Source organism: Myxocyprinus asiaticus, chromosome 1 (genome assembly GCF_019703515.2).
Source record: "Myxocyprinus asiaticus isolate MX2 ecotype Aquarium Trade chromosome 1, UBuf_Myxa_2, whole genome shotgun sequence".
NCBI lineage: Eukaryota > Metazoa > Chordata > Actinopteri > Cypriniformes > Catostomidae > Myxocyprinus > Myxocyprinus asiaticus.
This window is the reverse complement of record NC_059344.1, coordinates 19,828,266-19,844,250: the sequence shown is the minus strand read 5'-3', so window position 1 is coordinate 19,844,250 and position 15,985 is coordinate 19,828,266. Positions and strand designations below refer to the sequence as shown.

General features: G+C 39.7%; 1 protein-coding gene across 2 annotated transcripts in view; it reads left to right on the top strand.

Annotated features, from left to right (window-relative positions):
• Positions 1-15,985, top strand: part of LOC127445476 (neuroligin-2-like) — a 271,778-nt gene that overhangs the window by 14,433 nt on the left and 241,360 nt on the right. The gene's annotated exons all lie outside the window — the stretch shown is intronic.

The following is a 15,985-nucleotide window of genomic DNA, read 5'->3' as shown; positions in this document are numbered from 1 at the left end:
GCAGAAGGAAGCACGAAGTGCTCCAAAATGTCTTGGTAAACGGGTGCAGTGACTTTGGTTTTCAAAAAACACAATGGACCAACACCAGCAGATGACATTGCACCCCAAATCATCACAGACTGTGGAAACTTAACACTGGACTTCAAGCAACTTGGGCTATGAGCTTCTCCACCCTTCCTCCAGACTCTAGGACCTTGGTTTCCAAATGAAATACAAAACTTGCTCTCATCTGAAAAGAGGACTTTGGACCACTGGGCAGCAGTCCAGTTCTTCTTCTCCTTAGCCCAGGTAAGACGCCTCTGACGTTGTCTGTGGTTCAGGAGTGGCTTAACAAGAGGAATACAACAACTGTAGCCAAATTCCTTGACACGTCTGTGTGTGGTGGCTCTTGATGCCTTGACCCCAGCCTCAGTCCATTCCTTATGAAGTTCACCCAAATTCTTGAATCGATTTTGCTTGACAATCCTCATAAGGCTACGGTTCTCTCAGTTGGTTGTGCATCTTTTTCTTCCACACTTTTTCCTTCCACTCAACTTTCTGTTAACATGCTTGGATACAGCACTCTGTGAACAGCCAGCTTCTTTGGCAATGAATGTTTGTGGCTTACCCACCTTGTGAAGGGTGTCAATGATTGTCTTCTGGACAACTGTCAGATCAGCAGTCTTCCCTATGATTGTGTAGCCTAGTGAACCAAACTGAGAGACCATTTTGAAGGCTCAGGAAACCTTTGCAGGTGTTTTGAGTTGATTAGCTGATTGGCATGTCACCATATTCTAATTTTTTGAGATAGTGAATTGGTGGGTTTTTGTTAAATGTGAGCCAAAATCATCACAATTAAAAGAACCAAAGACTTAAACTACTTCAGTCTGTGTGCATTGAATTTATTTAATACACGAGTTTCACAATTTGAGTTGAATTACTGAAATAAATGAACTTTTCCACAACATTCTAATTTATTGAGATGCACCTGTATATGACTATTATAAGTGAACCTCAAGGAACATATAACATAAAAAAAGGCATGTCATGACCCATTTAGGGATTATGAGAATGTGGTTCAACACCTACTGTATGTGGTCATGTAAACGCACATGTGGCGTTCTTAAAGTTTTTTTTAATAGTGTGCATTTTCGTTGAAAGACCGGATAACTAAACTAATGTCACTGGATGTGCTGCATAATATTAAAAAGTAAAATGGCATGAATCCCACATTTCTGGGGAGCACAGTGGGAAAGTGAAAATCACACACATATACACAAACACAATCAAATTAGGCTTACGGAGTGAGCCGCATATATGTGGGGAAACTAATAAAGACTATGCCACTTTTACAGCGCATGTAAATGCTTTAGGGTCTTAATCATCTTTCTCTCAATAAACAGCTTTTTCCATGTAAACGAGTCTACTGAGTTGAGGTGGTTAGGTGGTTTCTTACTGGCAAAGTCAAAAGAGCCCACCCTGAAGTTTCTATGATATTCTGGTCCAAAGATATTATTTGGGTCTCTCCTTTCAGCCTAAAGGATTTTTTTCACCCATTTTTTGTCTGCCAGGTGAAGTTTGATCAAGAATAATAGAAAATAACAGTGCTTTTTAGCACATATTTCCTCAAAAAGCCTCACGATTTGAGGTATCATTCATGTCCGTATCACAAACAGTACAGGACAAATTATGTGTCAAAGTGAGGGGTTTAGAACAAACCTCTAACCCCAAGCATGAGCAATAATAAAAGTGACGCTTGCCTTGGACAGCACTACTAATAAAAAGAGCAAAAGGACCACAAAAGGTATTAAAACACAGCCATTCACCTGCATGAAGACTGATGGGTGCTTGGCAGTCAGTTGTGTTGCTTCAGATATTGCAGCTTGTCCTGCCAGCACAACTGATTTCAAAACGACTGTCATTTGGGACAAAGCATGCTGCATCAGTGAAAAATAGGCAAGTTAACTCCCTGCTGGATAGCAGAGGATTATAATGTCACTCACTGACAAGCTCACGGGAACACTCACGTGTGGCACATACTGCGTTGCAGCTTTTTTGTAAATAGCACATGGGCATACCCTAATGATGTGTGATGTCACTTCCTTAAGCTCTGTGCAGTCCCATGGTGAGTTATAACACAGCAGAGAGAGAAGGAGATGAAACGATCTTCTACAATTTCCATCTCCAGGGAGGATTTTTGAAGCAAGGAGGAAAAATAAGATTCAGTAAAGAAGGGTGGGGGAAAATGCATGCCAGCAGGATTCCCCCTCTCTTCCCTTTTGTCCTGTGTGAGTTTCAAGGATAGGACTAATCATTTAACTGCAAATCATGCCTCCTGCCATTCGGGCAGAGGACTGGACCCTATCCACAACCTCTGGTTTGGAAAGTGCAAGTAAACAAAAGCTGTGTAAATAGTGCAGCTGGTGTTTAGAGGTAAATAGATGACCATAGCAAATGCTACTGCATTGTTCCCTTTTGCTCAGACAGCACAAGAAAAATTCCACTAAAAAGTGTTTATTTCCAAAGATTATTGCAGTGAGAAGTGTGGAAGGTGCCAAATTTCCTGCCCCCAGTGGCCGAAGCTGGAAGTGTCATTGAATGTGAAATGTCCACAGAGTGGTGCCAAAAGCGAGGTGAAAAGTGAAGTTTTTGTTTTGTTGTAAATGATGTAAAGTGGTCAACAGGAATGCATATGTTATTAACCATACAGTATGTTAACCATATAACCATTAGTGGAGTAAATATCTAATTTTAGAGTGTAAATGCAACCTCAAAATCGCGCTCATCATTGATTATATGAACCCTATTACTTCCTGGTTTCCACAGGACCAGAACCCGTGGATGCTTGCTAAATGTGCTATCAGTAGCATCCCAGGAAAAGGTAAAGACATTTGAATTTATGCAAAAATGTCAGATGGGAGATGCCGCTTTTTAGCAAGTCGGCAGAATGGGATCGATGTCAGGGTACTGGAACATTTGATAGCAACATTTCGGGTTCCCGTGTGATCATTTTGAATTTACTAGATTTACTCTGCTAGATTAAAGCAGAAACACAGCATGCCATCAAACTCTGTGAAAACTCCTGATAGATCTTCAAATTTCTCTCTCTCTCTCTCTCTCTCTCTCTCTCTCTCTCTATTGTTCTCGTTGTCTCTGTTACTCTCTCACTTTTTCTGTGTCTCATTAAAGATGTGTTTGAATTTATAATGTGTATGAGTGTATTTGCATTTTGTGCAGTAAGGCTTTGATGCAGGAAGGATTTTTCTCTCTCTCGCTCTCACACAAGCACACACACTCTGAAGCCCTATTTAAATGATTGAAATCTTGAATTATAAAGTCCTTGTCAATTAATCACACAAAGTAGCTCCATGCATCAAGGAAATATAAAAGCAGCCACATCAGAGCTTTCATAATGACGAATCATTTGTAAGTCCCTTTGTATGAAGCCCATCAAATAGAAATGTCAACTGTTCAATATTCATTTCAATGCCGATACCGGCCCATAAACAACATCGTAATTAGAGAAGACTACATTTCCCATGACCACTGCTCAGCCATGCAGCTTTTTCTGCTGTTTCACCCCTCTTCCCTTGTTTGCACTGGCCAGTCTCTCTCTCTGCTTAATTAACCACTGATCAGCATGCTCATAAATTAGGCCTCCAGAGAAGGGCTTTCTAAGCCTTGTACTTCATCCATTCTTCCCAGTAATTCAATAGATGGGGCTTGAACCACTGTGCTCAATGTGTCATTTTTAATGGACTGGGGGACATTTTTCTCTTCCTTAACCTTTTATTTTTGTCTTTTTTAAACCTTGTTTGTTGACATGTATACATACCTCCTGGGAACAAAAAAGGTTAATCATCAATGTTATAATTCATTTTGCTGTTTTCTCTGGCTGCTGGGATGGGGACTCGGGTTCAAGCTTGAGTCCAATTAGTAGAGATTTTGCTAATCGCTATGGGAACCTGACAACCCTCTGGGTCTCCCCCTCACCCAATCCAGCCCTCTTCCTACTTAACTGTTACCATATTCTTCACACACACATACATAGATGACTGTGTCAGAACCTAATGAGCCAAGCAGGTTACTAAATGGATCAGGACCAGAAACATGTGTCTGATGGGGGTTATCAGCAGACATGATTTAGTGGGGTGAGCCACTGAACTCGAGTCTAATGCTCAGACTTCCTCAGTGGGGAAGGAGCTCTTTATGAAAAACATTACCATGTTCATCTCACCACATCACTAATAAGGTAAATGTATGACAGTGCTGCTGGGTTGCATGGAGGAGATGTTTAGTTTAGTTCGGGAGGCTGTTTTGTAATGATGGTTCAGTACCGTTTATGGATGTTTGATGAGAACCTAGTGAAAATGGGATGAATAAGCCTTGAAGTCAAGCATCCAGACCATCTGTATTACCTCACTGTAGAGCACATGCTGGAGTTTGTATTGTCATTTGTCTTTCTCTTTCTCCTGTAGAAGGATGTTATCTCGTGTACAAATGAAGGCAGTTCAATATAAGCGCTCAATCACTGATAATTTTGTAGCCCCTGTGAGCAACACAAAATCAAATCAAATCACTTTTATTGTCACACAACCATATACATAAGTGCAATAGTGTGTGAAATTCTTGGGTGCAGTTCCGAGCAACATAGTAGTCGTGACAGTGATGAGACATTTACCAATTTACAATAAACATCAGATTTACAACACTATTTAAAATCTAATATACAAATAATTACACCTAACACAATATACAAATAATAACATACAATGTACAGTATACAATACACACAATATAGAATACACATTATACAATAAAAAAGTATATATAGTATATATAAAATGTACAGTAGGTTGTATTGTACTGTATTGACATTCAGGCTGTCGGTTGATAGTAAGTTGCCAGTGTGTTGTTAAGAGAGAATATAATATAGTAATAATATAATTTATGAAGTCCGGTGTGAGATATAAGAGTAAGAGTAATAAAGTGCAGTGCTGATGTATTTTGATCGTGGAAGATCAAAAGTCTGATTGCTTGGGGGAAGAAGCTATCATGAAGTCGGCTGGTGCTGGTCCTGATGCTGCGATACCGCCTGCCTGATGGTAGCAGTGAGAACAGCCCATGGCCCGGGTGGCTGGAGTCTCTGATGATCCTCCGAGCTTTTTTCACACACCACCTGGTATATATGTCCTGGAGGGAGGGAAGCTCACCTCCGATGATGTGTCTGGCAGTTCGCACCACCCTTTGCAGTGCTTTGCGGTTGTGGGCGGTGCTATTGCCGTACCAGGCGGAGATGCAGCCAGTCAGGATGCTCTCTACATTGCAGGTGTAGAACCGTGTGAGGATATGGCAGTTCATTCCAAACTTCCTCAGCCGTCTCAGGAAGAAGAGGCGTTGATGAGCCTTCTTCACAACGGCTTCAGTGTGGATGGACCATGTGAGTTCCTCAGTGATGTGGACACCCAGGAACTTGAAGCTGCTGACTCTCTCCACTGGTGCTCCACTGATGGTGATGGGGCTGTGTTCTCTATCTCTTCTCCTGAAGCCCACCACAAGCTCCTTTGTCTTACTGACATTGAGGGAGAGGTTGTGCTCCTGACACCAGTGTGTCAGAGTGTGCACCTCCTCTCTGTAGGCTGTTTCATCATTGTCAGTGATCAGACCTACCACCGTCGTATCATCAGCAAACTTGATGGCATTGGAGCTGTGTGTTGCCACACAGTCATATGTGTACAAGGAATACAGGAGTGGGCTGAGAACACAGCCCTGCGGGGCTCCAGTGTTGAGGGTCAGTGATGAGGAGATGTTGCTGCCCATTCTAACCACCTGGCATCTGCTTGACAGGAAGTCCAGGATCCAGCTGCACAGCGAGCTGTATAAGCCCAGAGCCTGGCGTTTTTCATCAAGCTTGGAGGGCACTATGGTGTTGAATGCTGAGCTGTAGTCTACAAACAACATTCTCACATAAGTGTTCTTTTTTTCCAGGTGGGAGAGCACAGTGTGTGGTGTAGATGCAATGGCATCATCAGTGGAGTGGTTGTTGCGGTAAGCAAACTGCAATAGGTCCAGTGATGGAGGCAGCACAGAGCAGATGTAATCTCTGATTAGTCTCTCAAAGTATTTGCTGATGATGGGGGTCAGAGCAACAGTCATTTAAGCAAGTGATTTTGGATTGCTTTGGAACAGGCACAATGGTGGACATTTTAAAGCATGTGGGGACTACAGACAAAGAGAGGGAAAGGTTGAAAATGTCCGCAAAAACACCAGCCAGATGGTTCGCACACGCTCTGATGACGCGGCTCAGAATGCCGTCTGGACCCACAGCTTTGCGGATATTCACCCGTCGGAAGGATCGGGTTACATCCGCTATAGAGACGGAGAGTGAACTAACCTCTGTAGCTTCGGCCGTGAGAGCTCTCTTCACGAGGGCGGTGTTATTTTCCTCGAAACGAGCATAAAAAGTATTTAGCTCATCCGGGAGTTCACGGTGGAGTTTTTATTCCCTTTAAAGTCCATGATGATATTAATTCCCTGCCACATGCTTCTAGAGTTGGTGGTGTTGAACTGTCCTTCAGTCTTGTTCCTGTACTGACGTTTTGCTGTTCTGATGTTTTTCGGAGGGCATAACTGGCTATTAATCCAAGGTTTCTGGTTCGGGTAGATCCATATTGTTCTGGTCGGAACGACGTCCTCTATGCACTTTCTGATGAAACACATTACGCTATCAGCGTAAAGCTCGATGTCGTCATCAGAGGCGGACCGGAACATCCAGTCTGCGTGATCAAAACAGTCTTGTAGCGTAGAGTCTGATTGGTCCGACCAGGACTGGATTGTTCGGAGGGTGGGTGCTTCCTGTTTCAGTTTCTGCCTGTAAGTGGGCAGAAGCAGAATGGAAGAGTGGTCCAATTTGCCAAATGGTGGGCGGGGGAGGGATTTGTAGCCGTCCCAGAAGGGAGAGTAGCAATGGTCCAAAACCCGGTCCCCTCGTGTGTTAAAACAAATGTGTTGGTGGAATCTTGGTGCGACTGATTTTAAACTGGCTTGATTAAAGTTTCCGGTCACAATGAATGCGGCCTCAGGGTGCGCGGTTTCCTGCTTGCTTATAATCCCATACAGTTCCTTGAGTGCCCGGTCTGTGTCGGCTTGTGGCGGGATGTACACAGCAGTGATAATGACCGCTGTGAATTCCCTCGGTAGCCAGAATGGTCGACACAGATGCATGAGAAATTCCAGATCAGCAGATCAGGAGAGCAGATAGATAGAATTTGATAGAATGTATGTTCCTCTGATCACACCAGGATTTGTTGATCATAAAACATACACCACCACCTCTGCTTTTACCTGAGAGGTCTTTCACTCTGTCCACTCGGTGCACGGAGAACCCCGCGGGTTCAATGGCTGAATCTGGAATCTCAGCAGACATCCAAGTTTCCGTAAGGCAGATAATGCAGCAGTCCCTCGTCTCTCGTTGGAAAGAGAGCTTGTTGTCCAGAGACTGAACATTTTCCAGTAGAATACTGGGTAGCGGGGGTCGATTGCACGATGTCTTACACTGATGAGAACGGCGGCTCTGTTTCCCCTTTTCCTTTTGCGTTTTCGCGGCCGGGCTGCCCAGACAAAGGGCTCCGCTGGTGTATTTGTAAACAGCGGGTCGGCATTGAGGAATTTGAAGTCCAGTTTATGGTGTGTAATTGCGGAACCAATGTCCAAAAGTGTTTGTCTGTCGTAGACAATAAGGCAGACAACATCCAAGACAAAAAACATAAGAATTGTAAACAAAACAAACAAAACACTACAATGTTGTGTCAGAGCTCGCAACGCAGCAGCCATACTCGGCATCATCTTGAGTCCACTTAAACTGTGCTGTTTTTGAGTGTGGTAACTACACACTTCAGTATTGAATAGAAATTACATGTTGAATAGATTGACATGTTTTTTTTATTTCATTGAAATTTTAAATGGAGCATCTTCTTTCTTTTCCTGTAAAGGCATCATAATGGTATTTGTCTGTGCCCCCTTTGGTGAACAGATAAATGTGATGCTGTTTCAATAACAGTAAAATAATGAAGAAAAAATGCTTTTAAATGTGTTAGAATTTTTGCATTTTACCACACTGAAAAAAAATATTGACCATAAAATGTGGTTTGTTTGGTGATATCTAAATAAACTGGTTTAAAAAAAAAATAAAAAATATTATTTAAAGGGATAGTTCACCCAAAAATTAAAATTCTCTCATCATTTACTCACGCCATCCCAGATGTGAAGGACTTTCTTTCTTCAGCTTCTTTTTTAATATACATTTCCACTTCACTTTCACATTCTTCTTCTTTTGTTTTTGGTGATTCACATTCTTCATGCATATCGCCACCTGCTGGGCTGGTAAGAGTATTTATAGTAAAAAAGGACTTAAATATTGATCTGTTTCTCACACACTCATATCATATGTCTTCAAAAGACGTGGATTAAACCACTGGAGTCATATGGATTAATTTTATGCTGCCTTTATGCCATTTTTGGAGCTTAAAAGTGCTGGTCAACATTCACTTGTATTGTTTGGACCTACAGAGCTGAAATATTCTTCTGATAATCGTCATTTGTGTTCTGCAGAAGAAAGTAAGCCATATACATCTGATATGGCATGAGGCTGAGTAAATGAAGAGAGAATTGTCATTTTTGGGTGAACTATTCCTTTAACATCACTGAATTGACCTGTATGTTACATCAACAAAATCATTTTAAGGGTTAGAAATGAAATTTTTAAGGTGACGATTGCAGGTTACTATTTTTTACTGTGCAACCTTATTTTATAGTGACAGTGGAGCAAGTAGATCGAGATATGTCACAAGCCAGATTCAAACTAGCCACGACTCAGTGTCAGAGAATGTGCATTAACCACAACGCCATGCCTTTATTTCTTTCAAATACACACCATTTTGACATATTTAATTTATAGAAGGGGCAGAGAAGCTACAATAAATCAGTTAAATGTGCTTGGAATCACAGATTTTAGTTCTGTTCTAAGCAATCTCCCCCATCCTAGTAGACCAAAGTGCACATAGTGGAACTCTTGTGAGTTCTTGTGTTATTGCACACCCTAATGTTCCTGATGCACCCTGTGTTTGAGGCTGTCAGAATGCCCAGGATTAGTTCAGCAATGTCTATTTTCATACCTTTCATGTGGCCTGCTGTTGCCCATGTTAACTGCCTGGAGAGTTGCCTGTGTCTCTGGGGAGTAGTGTTCACTCTTTCAGGCTTGTTTACTGCAGAGGCCACAGCTGGGCAGCTCTCCTTCCATTACTAGATTGCTGACTGGTGTTGGATAGGCCAAAAGGTTGAGCTCTTTCCCACTGATCTGCAGAGATATTTCTTTAAGCACATGCTGTTGGTACACCCAACTAGAGAATAAGATGATGCATATAATTTTATACATCAATATTATGTACCTCTGATGAGTTTTAAAGTCAACATGAAATTAAAATGGACCCTGTTTACTTTTTTAATACGTTCTTGGTATTATTTTGCATGATTTTAAAAGAAAGAAATTGACTTTGTAGTTTTGCATCAAAAGGTAATACATTTCCTTTCAACCTCTTGTCTAAAACAATTTTCCTTTACAGCTGATGTCACCACCGTTTAAGTTTCAACCAATTGGTTCTGCCGGTGTTTCAGGAGGGGAGGAGTCCTCAACAATTCATTTTATGTTGACTTTAAATGGATATTTCAGCCAAACATTTAAATTCTGTGGTCATTTATTCACCCTCATTTAATTCCAAACTTATATGACTATCTTTTTTCCATGAAACACAAAATTAGTTGTAGAATGTAAGTATCAGTCAGCATTCACTTTGAATCATTGTATGAATAAATTTGTTATAAAAGTGAATGGTGACTGAGGCTATCATTCCCAATGATTTGGCCAAACATATCCTCGTGTTCCACAGAGGAAAATTGCCATATGGGTTTGGAACAACATGAGGGTGAGTAAATTATGGCAGGGTAATATTTAAGGGTGACCTTTTCCTAGTACAATTTGCTAAAATTGTAATCAAATGACTGCATGGCATTTGCACAGAATAGTAAAACTCAATTTATTTGATGCATGTTATTTTGAAATAAACTTGGTAATCCTGGTAGAAGCATTTGTGCTTTTCGTACTTGACAGTGGGAGTCGTGCATCTGAGAATCTGGTATATGGTGAATATGAACATATGGCATACAGACTGTTAGTTATAGGGCAGTACTAAATTTGTAGCCAGTTTACACGGAGGGGGCTTTATTGGTACCAACGCAACGCTGCCGCCTACAACTTAAAAACATGATAAATCTCTGAGATCTCGCTCTTCTGCCATTTCTACACATGCTTCTTTCTGTCTTTATTTATTTTGATTGCAACAGTCATTGTAATGATGTATGAATGCAGTGTAGGGTATTAGGCAGTGAAGTTTCATTTCCTCATATGATTCTACAGTATATTACAGATTGTCGGTCTGCGACAGGATTATAGCACATTTCTCTCAAATCAAAAACTCACCAGAATAAGATTAAGAGTGACTCTGCAAAATAATATTCTCAAAGGTAAAGAGGATTGTTATGACAGACTGAAGTCTGTATGGTTGTAGTGATAGTAGTGCTTTTGCATTTTTGCCCCCCCCCCCCCCCCCCCAAGTTTCTAAAAGTCAATATGAAATTATGCTATTTTCTTTCTTAATACACATTCTTGATTGCATGGTGAATGATTCATCAATGCACATTATTTAAAAAATATAGCCCTATAATGTATATTTGTCTTCGTAATATTTCATGAAAATGTAATAACTTATTCCACCTCTGAGATTACTTTCCATTTCCTGTTGCATAATGTCAACAATAGCCAATTAGTGATTTAGGCATCGTACTCTGATTAAGGTATGGTTTGCCAACTTTTAACAATCTCATCATTTCCGGATTGGAATTCCCACCCTAAATTTTTTCTCTTGTTGAATATCCCACTCAGGGTTGCAAATGCCATTTATATCGGCTTCAAGTATTTTTTTTTTTGTATTTTTTTTAAACATGTTAACGCAGTAGTCCAGTGGTTAGCACACATGTTCTTGACAAATTGAACCATGCCTCTCACTGAGTCTGGCCTGCAACATATCTTGATTGCATTCACTGAAAAAAAAAAAAAATCTTACTGAGAATTGTTTCTTGTTTTCCAGTGAAAAATATATAAAAATCCTACAAAGAAAGAAAATAAATTACTCAATAAGCATAATGAAATTAGATATTAAGTCTTATTTTCAGATAAATTCTTGTTATGAATGTTAAATATAAAAACATTTATATTAAAATAAAATATATTTTAAACACTAATATTACAATTTTAATAAATGTTTTTTTTTTTTTTAGTTTGTGTACTGTTTTGAGCAAAAGCCCAAAAAACACTCAAGCATTATGATTATAGCATTATGGTTTTTGAATGAAAAATATAAACATATTTTTAAAAGATTATAATTATTATAAAAAATATCATGAAATGTTAACATTTTAATACATTTAATTTTTTTTTGTTTATATAATAATATAATGTCTTTATGAAAACGCCCATATATTACCTTTATACATCAGTAACCACATTTCAACACAACACGCTTTAGCCTGAAGTCGTCCATTTCTATTTTTACCCCTGCTTATTTTTCCCTGACTGCTCCATATTCACAATCACACACTGGCTTAACATTACTGACCAGAGAGGAAAACACGAACACACATGCACACACAGGACATACCTTACATCACTCTTGCCTCTTTCCACCAGCCTGTATGGACATTCAGGGCTGTCAACCATTCAGTTTAAAGCATGGCTAGGAGGACCGCGGGTAAAGGAGAGCTCCCCGGAGGGCCTTCTCATCTGTCATCCAGTGCATGTCAGTGATAGAGAGAGAGAGTGTGTTGCTGTATAATCGCACAGGGTGCATGTCCCATTATATCCAACATCAGCCCACCCTACAAAGAATAAACAGCCCAGTTCTTTGATGAAGAAAAATGAGAAGGCAGCCTGGAGTGAGGGATTTAGAAAACAAATGAAAAGAGAGGGAAATGAAGTGGAGAGAACGCAAAAAGGGAAAAAAGTGCTCAGTGCCAGGTTTTTTTTATTGTGAGGTGCTTTTGTAAGAACGCGCTTTGTAATAATATAAATGTAAATATAAGCATAAACATAATCTGCTGGGAAGGAATAGCATACACACATACATAATGTAGGTCTGCACGCCAAACAGTTCATTCAGGCATATAAACACCAACGAACAGACATGTACACATACAACACACAGGCTATATGAAATTTAACTGTAGTATTTACTCACACAATCTTGGAAAACACTTTTACACATGCACCCAACCAAACACTCAATAGAACCTATATCCTGCTTCTGCACACACACATTCAAACAGACTCAAGGGCATTTGAAACATATATGTAATTGACTGCACCATAATTGTTCAATGATACAGGTGTTATTTTCACTGCCATGCATGCCAGGGCACCTCATGGATAATAAACAGTTTGACAAGAGCATGATGATTCGCCTGCGGTTGATTGGCACTAATTATCCACGTCTCTTAGTTTTTTATTTCATTTTTTTCAAGCCACTTGCACTAAATGCAGCTGCCAATCAAAACAAAATAACACCATTAAGTGATTTTGCATTGAAGCATGTAGGTCAAGCAGACCATTTACTATGAGATTAAAACTGTATTCTCATTTAAACACACACATTCACACATTCTGTCCCTAGTCACATCCTACACTTTTAGTGATCTGCAGGCAGGTGCAGAAAGAGAGAGTGTGGACGAGTGTGGTTTTTGGAATCTGTTTTTAGGCTATTTTTACGTTCAGAGGACATGTGTGCCCTCACTTTCTTTCTCGCTGTCGCACACGCATGCACGCGCACACACACACACACACACACACACACACACACACACACACACACACACACACACCTACACACACACTTCTCATGGTGGGGACTTTCCTTTGCTTTCTTTTGTATTTTGTTTTATACTGAGGTAACAATATTTTCCATCCCCTATCCCTAAACCTAACCCTCACAAAAACATTTCTGCATTGTTTTTTATTAAACTGTTGACACTTGGCATTCATTGTCTCTTTATCCGTACTCCGTAGACCCTTCTAAACACTACTTATGTTAAGTGTTTTGTGTTAAGTGCATACTGGCGAATTTTGATTGCTTGAGTTTGAGTGTTTGGTCCCAGCCAAAAAAAGTTTATAAAACGAATCAGCATTATCATATTTTAGCACTGTAAATAAGACTGCACACCAGTTTATAAATGTTCGGTTAACATAATTTATTTATTTTTCCATTTTTATACTCTCCAGTCAGAGATTGCCTTGACAAATGAGCACTCAAATACAATTATCAAATTAAAGATCTGTCACATAAGTGGGCACTAAATCTGCTAGTGTGATCATTGGGACAAGGCAACTGTGTAATATCACGCAGGATTAAGGGCATTTGGATTGCATAGTGGAATACGGCCACTGCTGTTTGTGGTTGTACGATGCTAGTAAATATGAAATGAAAGTTTGCCACCATAATGTCACATTTAATCACATTTTGCTCATGGAATGTATTTCTAATTCACAGCACAGTCAGTGCCGTTTGAATGGATCAACTCGGTCTCATGAAATCATATGAGTTGGCACACAGAAAAAGTATGACTTTGACTCCTGTAGAGAAAAATAAACAACCCAGCAAATAATATTATTACGATTTTTCCTAAGTTGAACCCCTTATCCAAAGCTATACCTAACCATAAAGTCTTACCACAAACCCTAAACCGTACCATGATTTTCATTGCAAAATAACTTTTGTGTGCCATGGAAGAAAGAAAACATCAGGTTTTGGAACGAGGGAAGTGTATTGCAGATTACTGACATACATCAGTCATTTGTATTGCATAAATAAATATGGAATGAGTAAGTAAACATATTGGTAACATTTTACAATAAGGTTCCATTGGTTACCATTAGTTAACAACATTAGTTAGCATGAACTAACAATGAACAACATTTATAAACCATTTTTTAATCCTAATGTTAATTTCAACATATACTAATACACTTTTAAAATCTAAAGTTGTATATGTTAACATTAGTTGATGCACCATGAACTAACATGAACTAACAATGAACAACTGTATTTTTATTAACTAACATTAACAAAGAATAATAAATGCTGTAAAAAAATAAATATTGTTAAGTGTTTGTTTGTGATACCTAATGCATTAACTAATGTTAACAAATGGAACCTTATTGTACAGTGTTACCAATTATTCACAGATGCTTCCTATCTCATAATAAAGTGATACATAGAAGATTAGCTAACATTTCTGTTTGATGATTGGTTGGTTTCTACGAGAATAAAAGTCTTACCTCTGCATACAAACAAGTCATATGCATTTATCCATCTCGTACAAATTACTTTGTTGTCACGAGATTATGTTGGAATGGACTGTGTGTGTGGTCAGCTGCTTATCAGTCTTTCTTTGTACCATATCTTATGGTCTGGTCATCTTGTAGGCAGAATAATCTTTAAAGGGTTACACTTTATTTTACAGTACTAGTACTTTCTGTATACTTACAGTGTACTTACCCAAGAACGTACTGAGTAATATTAGGTAACTACATGTACTATATATGGGTTAAGTTTAGGGTTGGGGTTAGGTTTAGGGTTAGTACCTAGTAATTACTTTTTGTAATTTTAAAGAACATAAATGTAGAACAGTACTGTAAAATAAGGGGGCCTGGGTAGCTCAGCGAGTATTGAGGCTGTTACCACCCCTGGAGTCGTGAGTTCGAATCCAGGGTATGCTGAGTGACTCCAGTGAGGTCTCCTAAGCAACCAAATTGGCCCGGTTGCTAGGGAGGGTAGAGTCACATGGGGTAATTTCCTCGTGGTCATGATTAGCGGTTCTCGCTCTCAATGGGTCAAGTGGTAAGTTGTGCGTGGATTGGAGTAGCATGAGCCTCCACATGCTGGGAGTCACCGCGGTGTCATGCACAACGAGCCACGTGATGAGATGTGCGGACTGACTGTCTCAGAAGCGGAGGCAACTGAGACTTGTCCTCTGCCACCTGGATTGAGGTAAGTAACCGCGCAACCACGAGGACCTACTAAGTAGTGGGAATTGGGCATTCCAAATTGGGAGAAAAAGGGGTTAAAAAAATAATACTGTAAAATAAAGTGCTACCCTTTAAAGACTATTATGAATTTCCTAGTACTTAACTGGATGACAATCTTTGTCCTCAGTCACTGTATTGAAATAGTTTTTGAGGAATGCTGTAGTCATTTCATAGCCTGGAGTGCAGTGGAGACGACATTAACATACCGAAAAGATTGCTGCATAATAGAATTGTCACAAATGGCAATTCACTTTGCCAATCAATTGTTGAATCACGGTAAAGTAAATGCCACCACCTGAGGTTGTTTTACTTTTTTCAAGAGCTATTGAGGATTGGTACTTGCTAATAGCTTTAACATGCCAGCCCTCCAGTGGTAACACACTGCAGAGTGGCCCACTAATAAATGAGCGAAGCGCACTAAATTAGCTTCAAATATTTCAATATCAGTCAAATGTGATTTAAGAAAGCTGGTTTGCCAGGGTGGGGAAGTGGATTGCATACAAATTTAAATTCAGTTGGCGTGGCTGAGGATTGGTTTCAGCTATTAGAGAATGGAGGTAAATATGGAGGTTGAATGGGAAAGGATTATACTTCCTTACTATGGCCTGTACAGAGAGAGAGAGAGATAGAGAGAGAGAGAGAGTATTGCATAAAGAGATGTGAAGAAAGGGATATAACATAGATGAAGTCTTGGATGAAAAAGCGAGAGATATGAAGCTGCAGGTTACAAGAATGGGGTAAAAAAAATGATTGAAGAGAGAGCCTGAAAGTAGGAAAAGAGAAAAAAAAATTGAAAGAGGGAATGGTAGAAAGGGA